We start from the raw sequence: 8,960 nt of genomic DNA on the forward strand, positions 1-8,960 counted from the left end.
CAAAATAACTGTTGAACAATTTTATCTTATTTTTATTTGATCCGCCTGTGGATCCATTTCAACTACTGTGATATTTATTATTACATTTAATTAAAGTTGAAATGTATCTATTTCTGCTTCCGCTGTGCATTATTTTATTGTGTTGTTTGTCTATGACGATGCCAACCACGTCACTGTACCCCACACCGGGCCCACCGGTGACACGTGGAGATCGGGTGTGACAGGTTGGTATCAGAGCCAACGCTGAGTGAATTAAACACTAGTCCTTTGTGTTTAATCTCAGTTACACAATTACACATTCCTCGATTTTCGAGTCTAGACAAAGAACTTAGGAAATGTTCAAAATTTCGTTTATTTTATTTTTATTATTAGCTTTGTCTTATATATTTTGTTGTGCAACTTGTTTAATTTTTGACAGGATCATCATGTCGCCACATATGCGAGGACGAGGAGGATTCGCCACATCACAAGACCACGAGGCAGGACCCTCACACAGGCGAGCCCCATCAGCTTCGCACAACACTGCAGCCAATGATCTTTGGAGATCATTCGCCGAGCCGGCCAGGCACTCGGTATCTTTGAGCACCTCGCCATCCCTACCCCACTCATTTGGGCCCCGCTCTGAGAATGGGCCCCATGATTCCCATGAATCTTTCATACCTCTTCATCAGTCACCTCACCACTACCCAGCACCAGTTTATCAGGGCCTGTATAACCCTGATGCTTTCTTGGATGAACCAGTGGGTCATAACCCACTAGGACCGGAAGACCACTTCTCTGGTGGTAACGAGATGGAGGTCGACGAGGACACTGAACCTTCCCTGCCGCCGTCTGGCACGCCTAACCATCCCATTGAGATATCCGATGGGTCACCGTTTAGTGGATCGCCCTATAATGGTGTTGACAGCTATGAGTAGAGGTTCAGGCAACACGATTGGTATTACACCCCCAGCCAACATAACTCTCCGATGCACCAGTCTTACCATGGTTCTCTAGTGCACTCGCAGCACCACTCTCAACAGCAGCAGCTTCAGCAGCCGCCCTTGCAGCAGGACCCATCTGAGGCCTTCTGGCGCGACGTGATCACTCAGTCGCCACCACCACCACCAGTTTTGCCTCCTCCGCCTCAGAGGCCAAGGAGGAACGCGCGTATGTCTACGCGAAGAGGGATTCGCATTGGCACCCCTCCGCACATTGGTAGCAGCCGCTACTCGCCTCTTCATGAGGAGTCCGAGATGGGAGAGTCCCCGCATCCTGTCTCAGAGGTTACTTCAGCACTGATCCCGCCTCTGCCGCCGCAGAACTTCGGAGAGCCGATTGCGGCTTACGCTAGCTCAGCGCCATTCAACCCGTTTGACCAGATATACCCTCAGGGCTATGACTACACAGGAGACCCGTACTGGATAGCGTCCAACTACAGCTCGCTCCCACCTGATGTTCCATTTGGAGGCACTTGGGCCGCTGGGCAGTCTACTTTTGGCTACCCACCAGGATACCAGCAGCCACAGCCATCCCAGCCACAGCAGTATCAGCCAACGCCGCCGGCACCTACGATGTCGCCACCGCAGGTCCAAGAAATCCTGCAAGTAATAAACAACGTGCGGTGTGAGTTGCAACATGAGATGCGAGCTGATCGCCGACACAACAGTGGTATGTTCAAGAAGATGTTTGACTTGCTCAAGGGTAAGAGTAAGAAGGATCATTGAATCCTTTGATTGTTATCTCTTTTACTCATGTCCCTGCGTGGACATTTATTCCTGTATTCTACCCCTGCGTGGGTATATTTCTCTTATTCTACCCCTGCGTGGGTATGTTGTTCTGTTAACCCCTGCGTGGGTTTGTTTTGTTTTATTTGTTGTTGTTATTGGTTTAGCCCATGCGCGGGCATGTTATTCATGTTATTTGAATTAAAGTCCCGTTTAGGGCAAAAGATGTACTAGTTACTTTATTTAAAATTTAAAATGGTTGATTTGAATTTCTCATTTTATTTATGTGCATGAATATAATATTCAAATAAATGGAAAATATCAATTTTTATTTGATTTTCCATTTTAATAAGAATCTTAGTAAGGTAGAACCTAGCCTGAATGTCTTATTAACAGACCTGGCCAATATAGTAAAACCTGGTTGAAAAGATTCAAATCTCTGTTAACATCTGAAAACATGAAGCAGGGCCTTCGCATAGGCGAACCCATCAGGACCTCAAAACACTGCTGCCCGAGATCTTTGGAGATCGTTCGCTGAACCAGCCAGGCACTCGGTATCACTGAGTACCTCACCTTCCCTACCACACTCTTTTGGGCCTCATTCTGAAAATGAGCCCCACAACTCCCACGGATCCTACATTCCTCTACACCAGTCACCTTACAACTACCCAGCACTCGTCTATCAGGGCCCGTACAACCCTGATGCCTATTTAGAGGAACCAGTGGGTCATAACCCACTTGGACCTGAAGACCACTTCCCGGGTGGCAATGAGATGGAGGTCGATGAGGACACCGATCCTTCCATGCCACCGTCCGGCACTCCGAACCACCCCATTGAGATATCTGATGGGTCACCATTCAGGGGATCACCTTATAATGGTCCCGACAGTTACGAGGAGAGGTTTAAGCAGCACGAATGGGTGTACACCCCTATCTACCATAACTCTCCCATGGACCAGTCCTACCACAGCTCCCCCGTGCACTCTTAGCATTACTCCCAGCAGCAGCTTCAGCAGCAGCCTCAGCATGAGGATCCTTCTGAGGTATTCTGGCGCGACGTGGTCACTCCGCCGCCGCCACCACCTCCGATTTTGCCTCCTCCGCCTCCAAGGCGAAGGAGGAACGCACGTATGTCTACTCGAGGAGGGATTCACATCGGCACCCCTCCGCATTCTGGTAGCAGCCGCTACTCGCCGCTTCCCGAGGAGTCAGAGATGGGAGAATCTCCGCATCCCGTCTCAGGAGTTACTTCTGCGCCTATTGCGCCACTGCCGCCGCAGAACTTTGGAGAGCCAATCCCGGCTTATGCTAGCTCGGCACAGTTCAACCCTTTCGAGCAGATTTACCCTCAGGGTTATGATTACACAGGAGATCCCTACTGGATAGCTTCAAACTACAGCTCTCTCCCACCTGAAGGTCCTTTTGGAGGCACTTGGGCCACGGGGCAATCTACTTTTGGATACCCACCACAGGGATACCAGCAGCCGCAGCCTCCACAGCCACCGTAGTATCAGCCACCGCCGCCGGCGCCGATGATGTCGCCACCGCAAGTCCAAGAAATCCTGCAAGAGATAAACGACGTGCGACGGGAATTGCGACAGGAAATGCGGGAAGATCGCCGACACAACCGCGGAATGTTTAAGAAGATGGTTGACTTGATTAAGGGTAAGGGTAAGAAGGATTATTAAATCCTTTGTTTGTTAGCTCAATTACTCATGTCCCTACGAGGGCATTTATTCCTGTATTCTACCCCTGCGTGGGTATATTTCTTTTGGTTCTACCCCTGCGTGGGTATGTTGTTTCTGTTTAACCCCTGCGTGGGTTTGTTGTTTGTTTTGTTTGTTGTTTTGTTTATTGGTTTAGCCCCTGCGTGGGCATGTTATTTGAGAAAAAGTCCCGTTTAGGGCAAAGTTGTACTAGACTATTTTAATTAAAATGGTGAATTTAAATTTTTCATTTTATCTATATGCGTGGACATAATATACAAATAAATGAAAAATATCAATTATTATTTTGATTTACCATTTTAATAAGAATCTTAAGAAGGTAAAACCTAGCTTGAATGTCTTATTAAAAGGCCTGGCCAATATGGTAAAACCTGGTTAAAGAGATTCAAATCTCTGTTAACATCTGTAAACATGTTAACATTCTTGACTAACGTGATCTGAAAAATCACACAAGTCACCCCTTTTAATAAATTATCCAAAGATTATACTGTGTATATATCTGATTGTGACTTGATACCTACGGGTTATGACTAATGTCATATAAAACAAAAAGGCAGCCGTGGTTTATAACTCTCTGCCAAGTAAAGGATTTTTTTGTTTAATTATACAATTCTAATCCTATAAAATTCTAAATTTAAAATTTAGAAGTTGTCCAAGTGACTAGGCCTATTGTGTCAATATATATATTTCATTCTATGATAAAGTTGCTAATAAAAGCGCTGAATGAAATTAAATAAATTAACTAATGTGGCTATTATTACCATGGTTAATAAATCGTCAAGAACGATAATACTGTTAGGTTTCTAAATAGACCTTGTCCTTACTTTTATGTAGCTCTTAAAGCTACATGGCAAAATCGAAAGAAACAAACAGTCGTTCTGAGGAACACCCTGGTAACATTAGGATTCACGTAACTGGTGCGGAACTGCAAGCACTAGTTGAATGATAAAGAAGAAACTCAAAAGATGATAGCCCGTCACACCATTCTTTGGATACACATTTATAGCGATCAATTGATCTAAGCATTTAGCCCGGTTAAAATCTCAAACACTACCATATCAAATGGCAAATAAACCATTGTATTAATACTTTGAAACATAAAAATGAGGATAGTAATGACGAAAATGAGGCTTTTATAGAAAATTTTATGGGCCCTCTTCGATCAACTGCAAATCATTGGTTTACAATTATTCGAATCTCTTAGGTATTAATGTAATTGTTCGATATTTATTCAAATATTATACTTTTTTAATTAATATTTTCAATCTAAATCTTACCAATAATATATATATATATATACATACGTGTGATTTTCAAATTTTGACATGATTCAATACCTAATCCTTCGGTTTGACTAAATAAATGATAACAACCAAAAAGATTATTTCATGTAAGATGTATATATAATAAAAAAATAGAAGAATTATTTTAAGTGTATAAAATTTCAATGTAAAAAAATTTTGATAAGACTAAATCGATATATGGAACAAAAGTTGTGAAACAGGATGATCATCTAAGATGTATATATATATAACAAAAACATAGAATATTTATTTTAATAAAAATTATAAAATTTCAATGTAAAAACATTTTTTAATTTTTTACATTGAAATTTTACACACTTTCTTAAAATAAATCTTCTATGTTTTTATCAAATATATACATTTTACATGATCACCACGTTTCACAACTTTTGTTCCATATATCGATTTAGTCTTATCAAAATGGAACCTCAGAACATAACGATATTGTCTAATCTTAATGCTTTGTCAAATAACTATACTCTCAAGTTGAAGATCATTTCTCTATGGAAGAAGATGATGCAGGGTCGTAAAACTGAAACATACCGTGTCAATATGATTTGTATGGATGAAGAGGTATGATTAAAACATTTAATTGATTCAATAAATTTAAAATAAGCCTTTGTTCGTTTTAATAAATAATTTTTTTGATTGTTATCATTTATTTAGTCAAACCGAAGTATTTGGTATTGAATTATGTCAAAATTTGAAAATCACAAATATATATATATATATATATATATATATATATATATATATATATATATATATATATATATATATATAGGGTAAGGATAGTGTAAAAAAGGGCTAAAGTGTGAGAAGTGTAAGAAGTGTATTATAACACTATATATAATACTATATAACACCATATAAACACCGTATAACAATATGTAACACCATATAATACCATATAACACTATGTAACACTATATATCATTATATAACAAATATAACACTATACATCTATCATAGACATGCTATCAGACAACCTATAGTGTTATATTTGTTATATAATGATATATAGTGTTACATAGTGTTATATGGTATTATATGGTGTTACATATTGTTATACGGTGTTTATATGGTGTTATATAGTATTATATATAGTGTTATAATACACTTCTCACACTTTTTACACTTTGAGCACTTTTTACAGGATCCTCTACCTATATATATATATATATATATATTATGGGTAAGATTTAGATGATTGAAAATATTAAAAAGATATAATATTTGAATTAATATCGAAAAATTACACTAATATCTAAGAGATTCAAATAATTGTAGACCAATGATTTGAAATGGATTGAACCGAGCCCATAAATTTCCTATAAAAGCCTCATTTTCGTTGGTTTATTATAAATTAGATTACTAATGCCTACTATCCTCAATTTTATGCTTCAAAGTTTTTATACAACGGTTATTTGCCATTTGATATGGTAATTAGTTTGAGATTTTAACCAGGCTTAATGCTAGATCAATTGATCGCTATAAATGTGTATCCAGAGAATTGCGTGACAACCTATCATCATTTAAGTTTTTTCTTAATCATTCTACCTATATTGAAAATTATCTAGTAATATCTTATTGTGGTCATATCTTATTTTTCTATAATCGTTATCATTCTACCAATTTTGTTTGTATTAATCTCATATTTTTTACATTTATGGACTTGGGATTTTCTTCAAGACGAAGGCATATGCAGAATTTTGGCCTCCGAAACAGCTTCAAAAATACGACTTTGTAGATGAGAATTAGTAGTTTCGTACTTAGAATTAGTGTTTTTTATTTGGAATAATCAGTTGTTGTTTTATTTTCAATAATAATATAAGTTTTATGTTTTGTTTTACCGAATCCTTGTGACCGTACGTTTCCGTAGTGTGCCCCGCTTGTCATTGTTGATCATCATTGACGGTTTGCCAGAGTCTATTAGTTCACGACCGATCCTATCCAGGCACGGCATGAGGTTGGTGAGACCTAAATAGCGCTATCAACTAATAACACGTTCGTCAGGCCCCAACGACTAATCGGTATATATAAGTGGGGACTTCCTTGATAGAGTTTCGTTTAGTACACTTGTTGCATCTAATACAAATAGTAATTAATAAAATGTCCCACACAAAGGGAAAGTGTTACCCGTATCCCACTCAAGGAGATAGATAATAAGCAATTCCAAACCAGGGAAAGTGTTGTTTGTATTGTTTCCCAACCACCGATAACGCATGCTTTAAGCAAAAAGTTGTGAACTCACCTTTGCTTTGCTTGGCAGGCCATTTACTTGTGTTACGTTGGTCAACCATACCCTATTATGGTTATTAATATTTATTAGATTCGTATGCAAGTAATGTCACGTATCTAATACATAGCATGTAAGTCAATCCATCATGTAACACGTAAAGCAGTTGGGCCTTATTTGGGCCTCTTAACATAAGCCCAAAGTGTGAACAATAACCTAAGTGCGGCCCAAAGTGAATGTACGTTGCAAGTGGAACCTCAGTCGAAACTACGAGGTCTCGACTCGCAACCTAGAGATCTCGAGTCGAAACCAAAGGATCTCGAGTGACAAAACGTTAGTTGAAACCTCAAGATTTCGAGTTAGGCTTTGAGTCAAAACCTGACAGGTTTCGACTCGCAACAAAGCTGGTCTCAAGTCCTTTGATTTGCGAAGACAGGTTCTGTGTCGGAACCAAAAAGTTTACGAGTCGGAACTATGTGGTTGCGATTCGCAACATTAGTCGAAACCCCGTTTTATTTATCTAAATAAGATTTCAGCAACATCACAATTCCCTAAACATTTATCATATGATCCTTGTCATCATGTTTAACCATATTTCATCAATCATACTTGAATCGTTCATTATTACTGATAATATTTCCATCAACAATAGCTATATTAAATCACATATCATCATAGTCAAAAATCACAACGATTCATTATTATCAAAATTCCAAATCCCCAATTCAGCGTACATACCATTTGATCTATTATTACAACCACAACTTCCATCAAAACCCCAAATTACTTAACATATATTTATTTATATCTACACAAATAGTTAGTCACGAGAGCATCAGATTATCATTTTTTTAATTCCTAATCATATCTTTTTATCTTACCATCTAAAACCACAATGAATTTATAACAAGCAATCGTTCAAGAGAATAACCATCAGCACATGTAAAAGCATTCACTTCCATTTCACAAATCAAAACCCGCTAAGAGTGTTTAGACAAATACTGTTAGGTGTAACTGACCGAGAGACCGTGATACGAAGAGGGGCGTCTGCTGCCACTGCTACGGGGCTGTGTCGGAGCTCCGACAGCCGCCGCTGCCATCGGCTCCAGTCTGCGTTCTCCTTAGCTACTACCTGCTGTCCGAACCATAAATGCCCGGGCCCCGGTCAACTGAACCAGTCACGTTTGATCCGTCACCACCACCACCGATGACGGCCTGAGATAGTTTCAATCACCATCAGTCGCCGATACCTCCTGATATCACTGTCGCCTCTGCTAATCGTCGTTTGCTGCCGCCACATCGCCGCCGCCGTCTTCAGTGATGGTTGGCTGTAAGGTGAGAGGAGAGTGTGCGTGTCGGTACCGAAGAGAGAGGAGAAGGTGACAGTTCCAATCGAATAGATAATGGTTGGGTATGGGTGTGCTGGCCGGAAAACGTTGCCAGATCGAGGCGGGAAACGTTGCTGGGTTTCCAGTAATCGAATAGGAGGGAAGGGAAGGGGCAAGTGTGCGGCATTTGCATATTGTTTAGGGTTTTTATTTTTAATTCTAAAGGGGGTGAGGTTTATAACAGGTTTATATAGGTTAGGGTTTTAGATTTAGGGTGTTGGGTTGGGCTTGGGCCCGACTGCGTGAATCCGCATACCTTATGTGCCTAGCCAAGCCCAATGCTCGGTTTTTATTTACGAATAAATGTAATGGTTGATAGTCGTTTAAGGTTCGCCTTTCTCGTTGCGGATTATTATTATTTGACAAATAATAATAATAATAATAATAATAATAATAATAATAATAATAATAATAATAATGATAATGATAATGATAATAATAATAATAATACTAAAATACAATTCTCTCGATAACTGGGATCGAGAGCACGGGTTGTCACAACTCACCTCGCTAGTTTTGGCTCATGCAACATAAAAAACAAATCTTCAAACGTTTTCACATTCTTCAACTTATCCACATGATAAAACTATCACACA

General features: G+C 39.3%; 1 long non-coding RNA gene across 1 annotated transcript; it reads right to left on the reverse strand.

Moving 5' to 3' along the window:
* Positions 1-6,751: 6,751 nt before the first annotated feature.
* Positions 6,752-8,517, reverse strand: LOC110930004. Its single transcript, XR_002587583.2, has 2 exons — positions 7,996-8,517; positions 6,752-7,043 (listed from the first exon to the last, which is right to left on the reverse strand). It is a non-coding gene; the product is annotated as an uncharacterized LOC110930004 (long non-coding RNA).
* Positions 8,518-8,960: the final 443 nt, after the last annotated feature.

This window comes from Helianthus annuus, chromosome 3, assembly GCF_002127325.2.
Source record: "Helianthus annuus cultivar XRQ/B chromosome 3, HanXRQr2.0-SUNRISE, whole genome shotgun sequence".
Lineage (NCBI taxonomy): Eukaryota > Viridiplantae > Streptophyta > Magnoliopsida > Asterales > Asteraceae > Helianthus > Helianthus annuus.